The sequence below is a fragment of the Fukomys damarensis genome, unplaced genomic scaffold (assembly GCF_012274545.1).
Source record: "Fukomys damarensis isolate Sample0158 unplaced genomic scaffold, DMR_v1.0_HiC HiC_scaffold_31, whole genome shotgun sequence".
Lineage (NCBI taxonomy): Eukaryota > Metazoa > Chordata > Mammalia > Rodentia > Bathyergidae > Fukomys > Fukomys damarensis.
The window spans coordinates 10,460,293-10,478,909 of NW_022900943.1; the positions used below are offsets into that span (position 1 = coordinate 10,460,293).

The 18,617-nt window shown below is 41.0% G+C and overlaps 2 long non-coding RNA genes across 5 annotated transcripts in view; one reads left to right on the top strand and one right to left on the bottom strand.

The window, feature by feature from the left end:
* The first annotated feature begins 6,475 nt into the window (after window positions 1-6,475).
* Window positions 6,476-18,617, top strand: part of LOC104866796 — a 52,725-nt gene continuing 40,583 nt past the window's right edge. For 3 of the 4 annotated variants that reach the window (XR_781570.1, XR_781568.1, XR_004514889.1), the window contains exons 1-3: window positions 6,476-6,722; window positions 8,702-8,921; window positions 11,648-11,740. This is a non-coding gene — a long non-coding RNA (uncharacterized LOC104866796). The remainder of the gene's footprint in view (window positions 6,723-8,701; window positions 8,922-11,647; window positions 11,741-18,617) is intronic. The other variant, XR_004514890.1, reaches the window with a different exon arrangement.
* Window positions 17,167-18,617, bottom strand: part of LOC104866795 — a 4,479-nt gene continuing 3,028 nt past the window's right edge. Inside the window, exon 3 of the long non-coding RNA XR_781566.1 lies at window positions 17,167-17,422. This is a non-coding gene — a long non-coding RNA (uncharacterized LOC104866795). The remainder of the gene's footprint in view (window positions 17,423-18,617) is intronic.

Sequence of the window (18,617 nt, forward strand, 5' to 3'; positions counted from 1 at the left end):
AAAAAAAAAAAAAAAGCACTAAAAGGCCATGATGAGTCTATAGAATTAGTCAACAAAAGAAATTTTCTTGAATTATTTGACCTAATTACAACAGAGGATTTGCTGGCTGTTTTTGTAAATGTCTCGAGAATGTAGCCCGCTCCACAGAATGAGCTGTATCATTAACAGGTCAAGCAGGATAAAACTCGGAGCTGAAAAGAGTTGAGAGACTTCGGACAAAGAGCAAACGAAGCATAGGGAATAAAATGAGCACATCAACTCTGCAATGAAGTCACATTGCAGAGAATAGAAATGAAGAGAGCATTCGAGACTCTGACTTGGCAAAAACTAAAATATAATGAAACAAAGGCAGAGCCTGAGATAAATAATGGGTGAAGGGACCTTCTAATTCTGAGTTCAGTTTAGTTCATCGGCTTCACCATCCTGGTTTATTTAGCATCGATGAAGACACAATTTTTTAAATGTATGAAAGGCTATTACTGAAGAATAATTAGCAGGAGATACTTTTCTTGATCATAAAGAAAGGCTTTGGTATAGCTCAGTGGTAGAGTCCTTCCCGTATTTTTGACACAGAGGATTATTTTAACTTAATCACCAATGATTTATTTGGAGATATATGAATGTATGTAACTACCCTTAAGATACAACTCGTTGCAGAGACAGTCATCCTAAACATATTTTAACCCATGTTCTTACCAGAATTTTCCTTGGGCAAATGCACTTTCTGAGAAGCCCCTTATCCTACAGTCCAGAGCGTCTGTTCTCTCTGGCACCATTCTTAGATTGCTGAGTACTGCCTGACAAAATCATGCTACCACTGAAGTTGTCACTTACAAACCTATAGTTGTAAATTGCAACCTGTTTTAATGCTTATAGCAGTTAAACATTTCTCTTTTGCAGTACCACATTTTACGGCTCAAAATTTTCCTATTCTCCTTAAGGTCTGTCTTATTTATCATTTCCCACATTCCTCCCTCTATCCCATGCAACTTAGCCTCCTCCTTCTCAGACATGAGCTCCCTTCACACACCCGTATTTGGCTCTTATCCATGATTGCAGTTCCCCTGTTCTTTTTCTTCTTCCCATCTTAGAAGAGAGGGATAGTGCTGGAAATCACTTTTGTCCCTAAATTATGCTTTAGGATATATTCTTTTCTGCACCCTTTAAACATTACTCAATCACTTACCCCATATTTTCTTTTATTTTCCTTCACTTTCTCCTTCCTTTTTTCCCCTTAGATACACACTTCATCTCTCTAAGAAATCTTTTGATTTTCCCTCTATAACAAGCCACCATCCCATTTCTCTTCTCTTCACATCAAGATTTTGAGGTCTTTATCTAAAGCAGGGTTCTCTTAACAGTAGCCTTGTTGATATTTTGGGCCAGATAATATTTTGAAATGGGAGAGGTCTTGGAGTATCGGTTGATATTCAGCAGCATCCCTAGACTAGATTAATAGCATTTTCCCAATTGTGTCAACCCAAAGTATTTCTAGGCACTGACAGCTGTCCCCTGGGGGGAAAAGTAATCCCTTGTGAGAGCCACTGCTATGGTTTGCTATCTCCATTTATTTACATCCCAGTTACTAGTCAAGTCAGGGCAGCACAGGACAACTTCTGCTCTAGCAACTCTAGTTGAGTGTACAACTGCAGAACATGGAGATTCTCAAGGCCAATACAATGGCTATTGGCAGTCTCACCTTTTGACTTTTTATGTTGTAAGTGATTTTAAAAAAATTGAAACTTCCTTTTTCAGTGCCTTCCAAAGACTATTCTTTGAGTCCTCCTATGGTCTCTCTTGGTGATTCCCTTTCTTCTACATTAGTTTTAGGTTCCACAGTGCTTCTCTCTCCTTGAAGGCTTAGGTCCACTTCTATGACTCCAAGCAAACAAATACAGATCAATGATTCTACAAGCTCGAATCCATCTCAAACTGCTCCTCTGAACTCCAGATACACATTTGCAACTACTAAATAACAGTGTGCAGTAGTGACAAAAACTGTGCTCACAGTATTACTTCAAGTGTCAGATAGTTCTCAAACTATGAGTCCCCTAGTTAATATGTGCACCCCGCTCACCCTCTGCAGTGGTAAGGGTTGAACCCAGGATTTCACACATGCCAGGCAAGCCTGCCACCACTGAGTTCTATACCTCGACCCTCTGCTAGTCAAAATCCAAAGTCCTCAGAAGGTTATACAGTTGCCTTCATAATCTGACAAGACTCTCTAGAATGACTTCTCCCACAGTTCCCCAATCAGTTCCACCTTCAAGCCACGAAAGAGTTTTTTCTCATCACCGAGATAATATGTGATTTCCTGACTTCTTGTCTTTGTTCTTGTTCTTTGCTCTACCTGGAATGGTAATGGAACATCCAGTGGATTGCTTCCCTACCTATATATTCTTTCGTGTCCTAATGTGGCTTCCTGTGGGGCTAATCTATAGGATTCCCAGACTCCCTTGTAGCTGGAGGTCCTGGTGTGGTTTGGAAACAGGCAGTCAGAGGTGTACACGTGAGACGCCCAAGTCAGAACCTGACTCTTGTAGGGCTGAGCTTCCATTGGTTCTGTTGTTTCTGCAGTAAACACAGTCATGAAGGTATCTGATCTTGTAAAAAAAAGCAGATGGCCTAGGGCTTGGCATGGAGCTGTCACGTAAGTCAGAAAGCTGACCTTCATGGCAGATTTACCTAAAAGAGGTGCAGTGGCCCCGGAATCTGTCTTCTGAGTCATTCTCTAGGTTCTCAATGGCTGCAGAGGAGTCTGCCTTTCTGTCCACCAATTCTACCATACCTCTGCAGAGCGGACCTTGAAATCTCAGCCTGCAGTCTGATCATCCGGGCTCAGAAAGGTTTCTGTGAGTACCAGTTTCCTGTTTCTCTCATCATAACTTGTACCAAAGTTACAGTTTGTTTTGAATCTCTGTAACTCTGGTTATTTTAAATCCATAGTTCATTGAATCAGTGGGTGGCCTGTTATCTCGTATATATTATCAAAGTGTTGGTTTTGAATCCCTACCTTCTCCTAAAACAAAACTGCATAAGAAATAAACACCCAGATAAGAGCCCCTGTCCTCCCAAGCCTCCTCCCATAGTAAACAGGAGCCCTGGCTGACACGCTGATCTCTCCTATTTGCATTCCAAGTAAGCAGAAAGTGAATTTCTATCTTGCTTGACAGATTGTGCCATTTATTTCACTCCTTAAAGTGAGATACTCTTATTTATTTATGTATGTTAGGTTTCGAGCGCATCTCCACCAGGCACTGCCTGTTTGAGCTCTGCCTCTTTCTTGATGTTTTAATTCACGGCCAGCCAACACGCGTTTCCTAGCAGCATGCAGGTTGAAAGGCCGACCTCCGCCTGGAGCTGCTACTAATCAGACTCCCTGGTTTGGTCCAGCATTTTAATTCTCTTCATTTATTTATTTATATGTCTGCTTATGTTTTCCTTGTTTAAAAGTTAACTATGGCAGTGTCTACCTGCCCACAGCTTAGGAAGCAAAAACTCAACAGATGGATGTCCCTCACAGCAGGTGATTCTTTTAACTACATTTTTCCCTCCAGAGTCCCGTCCATTATTTGGGATTCACGAAGACAACCTATTACACTAAGACAAATAAAATATAATATTTGTAGTTAACTTTAATTGGATATTTAATAAGTTCTAAATGAATCACATGCAAAAAAAAAAAAGTAGTAATGTCACGCAAGTCCTATGAGTTAGATCCCAATTTCACAGTTGAAGAATCTGAGGTTTAGGAAAGCTAAATAAGGCTTCAAATGAATATAAAGGATTTCCACGTTCATATTTATGGACACTGATATTTCTCAGACCACATCACTCTGGAGGTAAATTGGCCTGCTCACAGCCTTAGAAAGGACCGCCTCCCTTAATTTGATTATATTCTTAGAATTGTAGGTACTTGAGACTTGAGCCAAGCACTAACCATCAGGAGTGTCCTGAGAGATACTTATGCTTATTGTTGTCTAGCATGCCAAGTAGGACTTCCAATTCCTTCCCATCTTCCCTTTATACACCCGCTTCCTAACCGCTCACTATTACTTTGTTTTAGTGTTATTCCAAACTTTAGGCAGTGAGTCTGGGAGTGTCCATTCTGCATACAAGAACTGGAGAACCAGGAAGCTAGAGGTCTAAGCAGTGCCAGCTGTGAACTAGTGTCAGAATTACTTTTTAAGGTAGGTGGGACCCAGATAGATGGAGGACCTAACAGAAAACTAAAAGAAGGGATCCAAGTTGATAGATGATTGCTCAGACCAAAACCAGGGAAAAATGAGGTGAAAGAGCCAGAGTTAAAGACTGTGGGATTAAAGCTGGGTTACTGAAGAACCCCTCTATGTCATAAGCCCTTTCAATATGATTTCTCAATCCAAAAAGCCTTAGGAGTGGCTCAGAGGATGCACAGCAAGCAGTCTAGGAAAACAAAGCAGCTCAGCTTATGCTCCCTTGTTGAAAGAGTAGTACCTGATACATAGCAGACACTTAATAAGTATCCACTGAAGATAGCAAGTTTACAAAACAGAAAGCAAAACTTCACTAAGCTATACTACAATGATTTTCTCCTATTCCCAGCTAAAACTGTCTATAAGGTAGATGGTCACTGCATTTCTTACAAGTTTGGCATAGTTGGATTGAGGTTATTAATTCTGAGCCTCTTCTCTGTTCCATAAATGGAGTGATAAAACCAATAATAACTAATATTCATTCCACGTTAAGGAAAAATCAGGCACTGTTCTATGTGCTTTCCATAAATTGCTTTTCATTCTCAAAATAGTATTAAAGTACACTATATCAAAATTTTGCAGATTACTGAGGTGCATGGAAATTAATCAATTTGTTTCAAGTCAAAAACCTAGGATCCAAACACAAGCAGCCTACTTTCAGAGCCATATGCTTTCAGTTTCTTGCCCTACGTGCCCTGTAAGGTCCCTTCGGTTGAATATTCCTTGACTTACTGCCTGTCCCCTCTGTGGGGCTGTCTGAGACATTGGAATACGGTGTCTCTGTTCTGGGAGGAATCATGGAAGAGACACAGAGCACTTAACTCAATATAACTCTTTTTACTACTATTTAGAAAGCCAAAATGTACTGCCAGGGACACAGGCGACCCAGCGTTTTGGAAGATGGGTGTGGGACTCTAAACTGAAATCTGAGCAGATCTTCCCGGTCCTCCCAGAAGCCCACTGGTGAGTGTAAGGCTGTTGGAAGAAGACACTGGCCTCTTAGTGAGTCGATCTCAGTGAGAGCTGCCACCTGTTTGACTCACCCTGCCTAGGAAGCCATGTTGCTTTTGTTCAAAAGTGCTCTGAATAGTACAGTTATTCTCAGTGCCTTCGAATGTGAACTGTGTGGCCCTGCCATACAGTTATAATAAAGTATACTTAATTTGTAATCCTTATCTGGGGATGTGGTATTCGGTGTCATGAGGAATAATAAAAAATAGTAAAAACTGTAAAAAATAAAAATAATGAGTTATTTGACTAAATTCTGATACAGCAATAAAATTGAATATTATTTATTTATTTATTGACACAAGGTTTTGCTGTGTAGTTCAGGCTGTGCTTGAACTCACTATGTAGCACATGCTGGCCTCAAAATCAAGGATATCTTCCTGCCTCAGCCTCCTGAATGATGGGATTACTACAGGCATGAGACACTACATCCAGCTCAAATGGAATAGTCTTATATGTTAATTATATTGGTGCTCCTGTTTCTCAAAACATGGATGTTCATGATGAAATCCATGAAAAAGCAGAATAAAATATTGAAAACCAAATATAGTCATAATTATTAAAACAAAACATCAGATGAATCAAGCGTGGATAAAAAACTAGGATAAAATTAACAAAAATATGAATAGTGTCTGTTGGTAGGTGCATGCTTAATGACATCCCTTTCCCACATTTGTTATAATGGGCATTTATTTTTATTATCATGAAACAGAAATGCAGTTTAGTAATATGTAAATATTTGTTACAAGAGTCTCTGAAATCGTTAACAAAATCATTGCTAACATACAATTCATGTGACTGCCTCAAAGACAGCGGAAGAAATACATAATTTCCAGTATGAGATAATATATGGAAAGAATAGGACATTATGAGTCGGATGATGTGCTTTCTTGGATTTGCTATTCACTAGCTCTGTAACCTTGAAAAATCATTTAACCTCCCTGAGCCTCGATTTCTTCATCAGAAAAATAGAGATAATCATATTTGCCCTTTATACCACAGAGAGTGGTTGAGAAGATGAAATGTGTACAGAAATGCTCTGGAAAGTTGAAGCAATATACAGCGGACCTGCTTCTTATTAAAGAGCCATCGCTAACTATTTACATCTCTGAGAACAGGACAGGGATATAGGTACATCGAGTCACACGTCACTTAGAGTTGATTGTGACTTTTCGAATTCCCTTGACCGTTAGTGAACAGTTTCATCTTTGAGTGCTATAGGGGAACGCTAGAATGGACCACGTTCGAGTGTAACTGATGATGAGTTGGGGAATTGGGATCACGCGACAGATGTGGACGAGACTGGAAGACCACCGAGAGGAACAGACACGGGGGTCCACGGAGGCAGAACAGGACGGCAGGAGAAGAGGGTGGTTGAATTGGAAAATAACTGCCCCCTTTTCTGTCCTGTGAGAACCTGTCACAGCAGCCACTTGGGAGACAGAATCTCACCGTGCATGCTTAGGGCTACAGGGACAGGTGCAGAGGGCTTTAGGAACCCCGAGAAGGGTGTGGTCTCCTGAGAGTCTGTGCTGGGATCCTACGTTTGTGTTTGGTGGGAGTGGGGCCAAAGGGGGGAAGACGCTGGTAGTGACTGGGGCCCCTGTGAAGTGCCTTGTGTGCCTTTATAAAAGTCCTGTTCTGTGTGAAGCTATGGCACGCACGCAGTGCTGCAGCCTCTGGAACGATGTTGCTCTGTTCAGCATGTAGAAAGATAACACGGGCAGCAAGGCAGCTAATGGGTGAGCTTGGAATTTGTGTGGGGGACAGAGGCCTGACAGGAAGCTACTTACTGATATGAAGACGAAAACCTGAAAGAGCGGACACAGGAACAGAATGAATGAGACATTTGACACCAGCTCCCGTGCATGTTATTGGTACACGCCGGGCATCGCACGATGTGCTTTCCATGGGGCAACTTTTCTTTTTCCAAATTGTTGTGAGGGAGGCATCCTTACAGTGGTGATTTTACAGATGAGCAAAATCAGGCTAGGGATTTGATGTCACTTGACAAGGTCAGAGTGGTGGAGGAAACTGTCAACCCAGGCTGCCCAACTGTACCTGAGCGAGAGGATGGGCTCCTTGAGAAAGGCCAAGACAAGCAGAGGGCCACGTGATCTCCCATTGCTCCACAAGGGCAGTGTGGGTTGGTAGAAAATAAATGAGAGAGAAAACCAAAGAGGGGTGGTGTTTTAGGGTACTGGTACTTGGACTGAAGCCGCTAAATATTAGATGGCTGGGTAGAGATTCCAAGAAAGAAGTGGAAATGCTAATTTAGCATTAAAAATAGAGACAGGTTGGAGATAAACATTTCATTAATTCATTGGATATTTGAATTGCCACTAAAAGAAGATGGCTGCAAACAAGCAGCTACATTAATTGAAAAGAAACAAAGAGAGGAAAGGAAGGGATAAAGGAGAGACAAAGAGACGGAAGGGAGGGAGGGAAGGAGAAAGAGGGAGGGAGAGGGGAGGAAAGGAGGAAGGGCAGGAAGAAAAGAGGGAAAGGTAGGAAAGGCGGCAGGGAGGGCATCCGCAGGAGCACGCGCGCCATCCACCCGAGGTTACACCCCAGGCCGGAGAGCCCTTTCTAAGCTACACTGAGGATTACTGGACCCGCGGGACACATGTTCTCCTCTGAGTCGGAGAAGAGGTCTAACGAAGTGGAGGCCCCATGGGGAGGAGGCCTGGCTGACCTGAAGCCGACGGCGACAACGGCGAGCTCACTCCTGCGCTCGGAGTGGCTTCTAAAACCCCGAGATAGCTGCTGCCATCCCTTATTTCCCCGCACAAAAGATCGCTGCAGTTCCATTTGAACTCTGTATTTGATCCGTTAATGAAGAAACCCAGTGTTTATGCTGAGATTTGACACAGCAAATTATACACCTTTGTGGCACCGGCCGAACGTGTTTCTCTGTGCACAGTTACCTCCCCACGCCCAAGTTGCTCTGTTGATTCTGCAAAAAGCTACACTATCTAAAATAAAGCAATGAAACCAGCCCTCATTTACATGGGTGAAGTATTTTAAACTCCATGCACTCTTTCTGGGTTATATTCTCCAAAGCGAAAGCTATTAATCCTTTCTGAATTTTAGCAAACCGAGAAGCATCTCCATCAATTTCAAGCGGGAAGGAGGGCTAGCGAGGGGCACTTTCTACAAACCTTAATTTTATAATAGAGTTCGAATGGGCTTTTGGCCCAGCTAATTTAATTGTCTCTGTTATTGATAGCTGCAGAGTTCTAAATAAACTTAGTCTGAGAATGTGCCGTGAGGTTTACTTTGAAAACAACATTTTGGGTGACCCTCCAAGTGCTGGACTACCCCCTTTTTCTGCAAGGGTACCCTGCTTTTCATCCCAACCAAGATAAGAGGGTGACAGGAAGTGTTCATCATGGCAAAAGGTGAAACACCAAAGTGATTTCCAGCCCCCAAACCATGATCCCTCTCTAATTTTCCAGGGCCCATTCCAGGGCTGCTCTGCCAAAGGAAAACACACCAAGCTCAGCAAATTCAGCAGCCATTTTCTGTCCCCTCCTCTGTTCCACCGGACTCAGCCCTCGCAGGACTGAAGGAAGGGAAGGGTAGAAAGCGTCCCAGAGAGAAATGTTAAAGAGAGACAGTGAAGGAGAAGAAGGTCTCCGCCTCCTTCATCCCCCCGCTGAAGGTGAGCTGACCCAGGTGAGCTTCTGGATTAGGAGATAATTTAGAGGAAAATGGCTAAGGGCTGTACCCTGAGGAACGGACAAAGATCTGAAACCTAAACTCTCTGCATTCTCTGAGGGTAGTTTTCTTCTGATTTTCCTAGGGAGAACTGAAGACATGGGACCACAGTGTCACCCCAATCTGCACAAAATCCCATTCGCTTTCCTTCCCTTCTTCCTTTCCACCTTTTCTTCCTTCTTTCTCTGCTGTCCCGAGCCTTCTTCCCCTTTTCTGCCTTACCAGCAAAAAGGCAGCCACTGGTGCACGTTTAGTATACATTCTCTTACTCATACAGTCATACAGGATGTAAAGTATGTGGTTTGTATTTTAATGGATACAAACGGAATTTTGCTCTGAACCTTATTGTTACATCCTTGATCCACTCAGCACTATTTAAAAAAGATCCACATTGCCACGTCTATCTTCACTTGATCACTTCTAAGTGCCCCATAGGAATCTGCTGTGTTTCACTTACCCAGTCTCCCAACTGGATAACTTGATTTTCTCCAATTCTCCAGTTCAAAACATGCCTCACATAAATGCCCATGTATGTATAGCTGCTTTTCCTCTATTATATGCGGCCAGGAGCTGAGTTGCTTGTTCCTAAGGCACACTGTGTGGCATTTGGTTCATCTGACTACAGTGGTTTGCATACAGTCTCTGCCAGGCTGCCTCCCACCAGGAGTATAGAACAGATCGTTCCCTATGCCCACTGCCCCCAATGCTTAGGATTCTCTGCAGTGGTAAGTTGAACAGACCTAATTTTTGATGAATTTGATTAACTTTGATGTGTCTGTTAGCCTCTTTTGTTTCTTTTTGTGTGTGTGAATTACTTGTTTATATCTTTGAAATACTTCCCACTGTGACTCTTATCTTTCTTTTGTTGGTGTGCAAGAGCTTCTTATACACATTATATTTAAATTCCTTATTAACTTCTGTATGTATTTGTTTTGTTTAGTTTTTGTTTGTTCATTTTTTGGTACCAGGGATTGAACTCAAGACCTTGTGTTTGTGACGCAGGCGGAGGCACCACTGAGCTAAATCCCTGGCCTAACTTTGGATATTATAATTAGACTTCTCCAAGTCTGTTACTTACATATTAGTGTTATCTCTAATTTTCTCCATTGAGCACAAATTCTTCCCCATACAAGGTTACTGTGCATATCACATTCTGTTTTATACATAATTTTACATCTCTGTAACTTTTCTGGATTAATAGCAATTTGGAATGCACATCCTCTCAAACCAATGTATTTGGGTACATTTAGAAGGAAAAGGACATGAAAAAGTAGTAGACAAGGTTTTGCCAATGCAGAGTTGGAAAGTATAAAGGCACAGAGAATGAATTTGGTTTTAGAACTCATTCAATATGCTTGCTTATATAATTTGGGTTGAAATCTTACGGAGAAAGGACCCATGGATAATGAGTTCAGTTCCTCAAAGTTTCAGTGTGTTCTGGCTTGAGGTCATGATGAACACAGCAGAGACTGTAAGAAGCACTGTGTGTGAGGACAGCATTTGTGAAATCAAGTGAGTTTATTAAATAAAGATTATGTAAGTCTCTTCACCCTGGATACATAAGTTAGTCTATGCCCTTGTGATAGATTCTAGGGCTCCAGAGGAGAAAGCCAACAATTTGAATACAGAAATCAGAAAGACATAAAAATGAGAGAACAATTATAGTGATGTGTTATATATATATTATTGTACATGCTAGGGTTCAATTACAGGAACAGTTTAATCAGAAAGACAAAAATGAGAGAACAATTATAGTGATGTGTTATATATATTATTGTACATGCTAGGGTTCAATTACAGGAACAGTTTAATCCACTGACTCAGTTGCTTTAAAAAAAACATGGAAGCTCTTGAAAAGCAGTCTCCAGGCAAAGGCTCCCCAAATAAATCTGAAAGCAATGCTGCAGAACTTACCTAGCCAAGAAATGGCTGGTTTGCCCACAATAAAGAATACAGGGGTTAAATCAGGAAGGGGAGGAACCAGGAAGCAGTTGCCGCAGTTGTGGGTTTTGGGCTATGCTCCTGTCACCATTGGAGAGACTCAAAAGCTCCTGTCCAGACAACTGGCTCCAAAACCACACTATGCCTATCCACCAACATGGCCATCCCATCACACTCTGTATCCCCACCAAATAACAGACTAGCTACTAGGACTCCAGCTTCTGCTGCTGCCGCTGCTGAAAGGCTAAATGCTTTCAAGGTTCTGCCCACAACAGAAGTCTCACACCTCTCTCATACCCGTCAGGGCTTGCATGGGTGGACCGGCACTGTGGAAGCCAAGCACTCGTAGAATCCAAGCCATAAGACAGCCGTACAACAAGGCACAGAGCGAGGAAATTAGAGCAGAGTTAGATGAATTGATATCTACCATTCTCCACACCGTGGATTACCTGCAACTGAGCAAAGCACATTTTTAAGCATCTCACAAAAACCTCATATGGTGGGAAGACTCTGTAAAGTAACCAGTAGACAAGACAGCAGTAGGAAATTAGCTGTGCTTTCAATTTGTATTCATTCTATATGTATAAATATCACTGCGTTATTCTCCCTTTAATATGCATTATTTTAATATGGACATGTGAAATTATTTAATTATGAAATAAAATGAAAATACTTTCTAAAGCATCTATCGGTTCACTCATAACCACAGTCCTTCTTACCCTTGTTTCCTCATGTTTACTTAGGTATCACTTGGAATTTCCCAACAAGAACTTCCAGAAATCTAAATATGAGAGTGAAGAGGATGCAACACAGCCCCTAAGAATTATTTAAGAATTGTAAGTTTTACAAAGACGAGGTCTTGACATGTCTAGTTTTTTTTTTTTTTTTAGTTTTTTTCTCTTTCTGTTTTTTGTAAATTATATAGGATTTTTCTCCTAATCGACCAGAGGCATGCAGATTATCTCAAAACATACTTTTGAAAATTAAGAGCAAAGTGCTAACAATGGAAAGACACGGGCCACCCAGGCAAGGATTTAGGGAGACTAAGGCTGAGGACTCTGGGCTCTCAGAGAGAGCCTTTCCCATGTTGATGAGCCCGGAGTCCTCACCATCCTCAGATGACAGCATGGGTGGATGCGGTGGTGGGAGAAATGGTGTCAAGCCCAGAACATCCTTGCAGTCACTCTTGGGTGGCCCTGGACAGGTGCACCCCTACTTGGGCACTGCATGGCAAACTGAGAGTTCCTGTACACAGCCCTCTCCCCAGACCCCGAACAGAAAGATGGAGCTTGTTATCCTCATCTGACAGACAAAGAAAGAAAACTCAGGGCAATTTTGAACCTATTCAGAAGTCCCATGATGCGCAAGAGGCAGAACACAGAATGGAATCAGACCTGCGCATTCTCTGCACCCTGTTCTGCTACTGCTCATCTCAGGATGGCTGTCAAAAGCAAAGAAAACCATGTTATGAAGGTGAATTTAGTCAAAAGTGTTCTGAGTACAAGGGATTGAATGCAGTGAGTAAATTGTCTTGCTAAATGCAAACAGGTTTTGAAAACCTGAATTCCACTTTCTAGACTAGAAATATCCTGAAACTGTGGTTTCATAAAAAAATTAATTTTCAGAAAAACATCGGTGTTGTCAAAGCTATGGCTGGTTTGTTCAATTCAATTAAATGATCAGTTAATTAAATAGGAAAAATGTTTAAAACTGGGAAAACATGTAGTCAAGGTAGTTATTTGCTGTTGTGAGAACAGATCGATAATCATCACATTTTCTTTTTTTTACCTTTCAATGAATGGTACTGACTCGGTGTTGGAAATCAAACTCCCGAATGCTAGAACTGTATGTTTCTGTTTCTCAGTGTGTTATGTCATTTATCAATTCTGTACGTTTCTATACCAACACAATTATGAATCCTGACTTTACTACTATTTACTCCTTGTGTTAGAAGATTTATTTGGATTTTTAATTTGCTATTCATGCCTTCATTCATTTTGTAAAGGTGTAAGCACTTGGGAGGTGGTGGGCAGTGCCTGAATGTTGTAGTGAAAATATAGCAGCATTACCATGTAAGAGAAAACTTGGCACTGTGCAATTCTAGCTGAGCCAGGGAAGAAACGGTATTTCTTTCTGGCTCTAGGCAAAGGTTCTTAGAGAACTCAAAAGAGAGTAAAAGGCAAAGATGTCATTGAGGACACTGACTATGATAATCACGAAAGATTTCTGGTGGAGTGAAAGCAGTATTTCATCACAGTTAAGCAATTGGGATCTAAAAAAAGGTAGAAACAACTCAAATGTACCTTTATGGGTGAAAGGATAAACCTACTGTGTTGTATCCACAGAATGGAATATTACTTGGCAATAAAAAGGTATCAGTTACACTGATTGGTCCTACAACACGAAGGAGCCTAAGTGAATTATGCTAGAAGAAAGAAGCTAGACTCAAAAGACTACATGCTATGTGATTTGATCTATATGCTATTTTGCAAAAGTGAAATCTGTAAAGGAAAGGGGTAGATTAGAGGTTGCAGGGGGTTGGGGATAAGGGGTGGGGGTGATATAAACAGGCAGAAGAGAATTTGTAGAGGTGATGAAGCTGTTTTTTGTTTTTTTGGATAAGGGGGATCAAACTCAGGACCTTGTGCATGCGAGGCAGGCGGCGGCACCACTGAGCTAATTCCCCAACCTGGTGTTGAAGCTGTTTGACAGCACAAGAACGGTGGAGGTTACGTGGTTGTGCATTGTGAAGTTCAGAATGACTTCGAAACAATGATGTTTCCTGTATACAAACATACCTAAAAATAGGGTTGGATTCAACAGTTGTATTTTTTAGGTTCAAATCAAATCTCTCCTCTGTTTTCTTATCTGTTGACCTTGGGCACATTACTTTGCTTCTTCAGCCTTATTTTAAAAACATTGTTTTTAATACAAGTATCGTAATAATATTCACCCCATCAAGTTGTCACAAAGATTAAGCAAAGTAATCTGTGTGAATTGCCAGCCACAGTGCCTGAACTGGATTTACTGTCAGCAAAATGAAATCATGAGTTCTCTCAAATCACAGCGACATACTTTCTGTGGCTGCTCTTGGACGTCTGCTCACATCCTCCCAGGCTCTTCAGATATCACAGTTCACATCTGGACCATCCCACTCACCACCCAGGGTCCGAATGGCTACGCCCATCCTGCTAGTCCTCACAGTCACCGTATTCACGGTACTGGGCTCCGGGACACATTTCCTCTTCATGTCAGCCACACACTGTGCTTATCAAGGCCAGAAAGAATAAGGCGACAGCACACAATCCAATCATCAGTCACTACTGATTTATTCATGATGCCTAACTTCTTCCTCATCCGAAATATCAAAGAATGTCATTTATGAACAAAAATAAGGAACTCATGGGAGAATGCATGCAACTGCTTCCTTGCAATTCATTTCAAAGCATTACATTATTACGTTCTAAAAACTGCTCTAAGCAGCATTATTTGGTAGAATAGAGAGTCAGTTAGTTTGGAGGTCAAAAAAATTGAAATTGCTTTCTTCCAATATCAAGGCTAATGGTGAGGAACCATGGCACAGAGCCTGCAAAACAAAGGATCGTATCCGAATTCTCTACATGGTGCACTGCTTCACTCGGCAGAGCATTAGCGTTTCTTTTTCCAACAGATTGCTTTTCTAATTATGTTTTACTTATGTTGTCGCCATTTCTTTGCATTTTCTGAGAGCTCAGTGAAAGACGGTGAGGATGGGAAGAGCAAAATGACTAGAAGTGGGATTTGTCTTCTAGAGGCACAATTTTGCTTTTTTGACTTGCTTAATTATGCCCAAACAAAAAGAGATGTATTTGTATCATAAACCTGGTCTTGTGATAGAATAATGGCGATTCTACAGAGTCAACATATTCCACTTTATCGACCATTTCCACCTGAGTGAGAACAAGTTTACAAGAGGATTGTTGATGGTGAGGGGCAGGGAAGACAAAGAAGAGCTTTGCACATCTGTACAGAGATGAGGAAATTAGCTTCTCAGTGCTTTAATGATATGGAAAGAAGGCCTGGCAGTCACTAAAGCCCAACTTTCCTTACTTATAGTTGTCAACACTTTCAATCCTCCAATCAGATCCTAAAATGGCTCATGTTTTGCAAAAACATAATTGGAAGTTGCACACTGAGGTGTTATCACATAACTAAATAATAATAATAATTCTCCTGGATGCAAGAACAAAGCAAGGTTCTGGCTCCCAACTAGTAACATAGTCTCACGTGCACTACTTGAGACTTTCTGGAGAGTGCACACACACTCACACACACAGAAACACACACTCTCACATACAGAGGCACACACACTCTCACATGCACACGTGTACATGCATACCAGGTCCACTGGCCTTTCTACCTCTTTTAATCCCATTCGTTATCTGTAAACTATACATAACCAACTACTTGAGTTATTTTTCAGGTAACCAACAAAGAATATGTATAAATGCAAGCTGCTTTGAACCACACTTTATTTCAATCATGTGTCAATGCCTTTTATTCTTGGACAATTAGGTTTTTTAACAAAACTATCCTTATGATTTAGTAAAAGGCAAATAATATTGGCTGCAAGTACCTATAAGAATAGTATAATAGGACCAGGGGTATAGCTCGGTGTTGCTACACCTGCCTGGTAAGTACAAGGTCCTTAATTTGATTACAGAGAGAGAGAGAGAGAGAGAGAGAGAGAGGAGAAAGAAAGAAGAAAAAGTAAAAGGAATAGTATAGTATATTTTCTATGGTAATCTCCAAGGATGGCCACCAGAGTTTCCTCTTCCCTGTTTATTCATTCTACTACCCATCATAGGGAAGAGTATATTTCCCCTCCTTTTAACTATGGATAGGCAGTCTGACTTGTATGACCAAGAGAATCTGGTGAAAGTGATTCTTTAGGCTTCTGAGGCCAGACCCAAGAAGACAGATCCCACTTCCTCGCCTTCGGAAGCCAGTCCAACTGGCATAAAACTCAGGCCATCATGGGAGAGGCCATCATGCCTGAGTAGTTGGTCAGGTGGAAAGGCCAGCTTGAGAAGCACTAAGTACCATACACATGAGAAAATATATGTGAGGGACCCAAGCCTACCTCACATAAACAGAACCACTCAGCTGGACCTATTTAACTCATGGTTTTAAACCACTGAGTTGTGAGGTGGTTTACTATGCAGCAATATATAGCAGAAGCACTTTCGTTTCCCACTATCTCATATGTGTCACCTCCAACAAGAATTAAGAAGAAAGCCAAGAAAGAAAACACATACGCCAACAATTCAGAAAGCACATACATCTGTAAATATAGTAGTAGCTCTTACTGTTAAGATCTAAGCAACCAATTTTTCAAATTTAAATGAATCTTTCAGTTTAAATTAAATTATCACAATAGATAATTTTTCTATTCAGAAATCAACCTCCACATTTATTAAGCTTGGGAGATTTCCTTTTCTAGGTGGTACCTCGTCTAATATAAGCTGAGGGCAGCAATAAAACCAGAAATGCATGTAATTGAAAAGTACATCTATCTATTCATTCATTTTGTTTTCTCTGATCCACATTTAAAAAAATTTATGAGCTCATTTGGAAAATGTGAAAGAAAAAATCAATAGAGTAACCATGATTTATAAAGGTGAAACATTCATGTCATGAATATTTCATCAAGGAAATGTGGAAGCCATCAGATTTTATCTTAGTGTATTTCTCAATCTGATGTGATTAATTTGTAAATGAACTGACATCCATTATTAATGGAGGTGATCACTGGGTACAGGGGAATAGCATGAGCGTTACAGAGCAAGCACTAGTTTTAGGAGGCTGCTAGGAGTTTTGGGAAAAGCATGGGACAAAGTAAATAGGTGAGGAGAGGATACCTTGGAGATAAGATTTCCTGTGTGTCCTACAGAGGAATGTCGAAGTGAGTCAGTTCTCTGCTCTGCAGGAGAACTTCACCAAACACTTCTTTTTCCCAAGGGTGGATCAGATGGCTCTGTCAGGAGCTGTTTCGGTGGGAATGCAGTCACCAGCATTGGTCTTGACTGTAGTTCAAGCTTCTCCAAATACCTAATGGTATTCAAGCTCCTTTACTCAGTCCTAAGGCTCTGGAGAAATTAATGTGTAAAATGGAGAAAGCAAAAAACATACTGTGGAGAAATAAATTGGCCACATTCAACAGAATCCTAGTCAGGCAATTAGTGACACAATCAGTGACACAAAAAACATCCATCGATCCCCAATAGACCAGCAGGCAGCACAAAGAACAAGGTAAATTAGAAGCAGATCAAAAGAGAAGCATACTCAATAAAGAACTCAGGCAGAGTGCTGCTACAGCCTGCTCAGCACTGAGGTTTCAAACGGGAAAGTCATGGGCATGTGGATCGGCCAAGCCGTGCGCCGCTCTCGATGTGGTTTTCAGAGGTGGCCCACGGTGACAAGACTTCATTGTCACGTTGTTGCTTTCATTGAAGAAATCCCAAACTTTCCAAGAGTCACTGGGAAGGACGAAGAAGGATCAGAAGTTAATTTAGCAGCAGGGACACTCGGTGGATCTAACAAGTTTCCTTGCAGAGGAAATTAATCATGGATTGGAAGGCAGTCTTTTCATGGCTCCAAACAGCAAAGTCTGCACAGGTGTTAGTACCTCCATTAGTGAACTCCTCAACCCAGAGCTAAAAGCAGTCTGTTTGCGTTGATGACAGATCAGCACAAAGCAGTGAGAGGGTGAGGGAGTAGATTTCATCGTGGTGAAAGGGACAGAGGCCGTAATGAGAAGGCTTAGCAGCAGGAAGAAGCACATATATGGCATGCGTCCTGATGCTACCTGGCTCCCCATCAGTGGTGGGCAGAACCGATAGACAAAGCTTCTAACTCTTAGGAGTTAGAAATGGGTAGCAGAGACACGTAAAAATCTACAGCATGCAAAAAATGTGCCTCAGTCTTTCCCTCTTTTATGATGAGGTCAGATAATATCGATTACATATAGGCAAATAAATGTTTCGCTTATAAATGGAGGAGAAAATGGAATATGTTTTGTCTATTCTATCCCTGTTATCCAATAATTGGATATCCCTGCTATCCAATAAGAAGTGAATGAAATAAATGTACTATATGTCACTTTAAAAGTCTTCTAGAAGTACAAGGCAGGATCAGATTTTTGCTTAAATATTTAGTTTTCTTTCTTTGATCACAGTATCCAATACATTGTGATCTACTGGAATGAACTGATTTAAAATCACTGTGGTGAGGAATAGAAGCCAAAAAGCTAAAAACACAGCAAAGCAAACAGAAATCCATCAGCTGGACAGAGAGGAATTTATATTCTCATTTCTAGAGTTTCATTAACTGTCTGAGACCTTAGGAATTTCACCCCCCTGGATTTTAGACTCAGTATAAAAGGTAAGAAAGGGACTGTTATTATGTTCAGTATGCTTTTCAGAGACAATATGCCATAATTCCACTGAAAAGGTAGGTTTTTTCAAGTAAGTTATGAAACTCATTAGTAGCTTCATGAGATGAAAGAAACATAATGAGAGCTAAGGAATAATTTACATTCCAAAAATAAAACAGAAAAAAATATTACAAAGTATCTGGCCCAACACCATACCTTTAGGAAGATAGATCATTAAAATATTCAGGATGAATTGTGGACCCATCTTTCTGAAGTATTTCCATTTATTTACCCAGAAG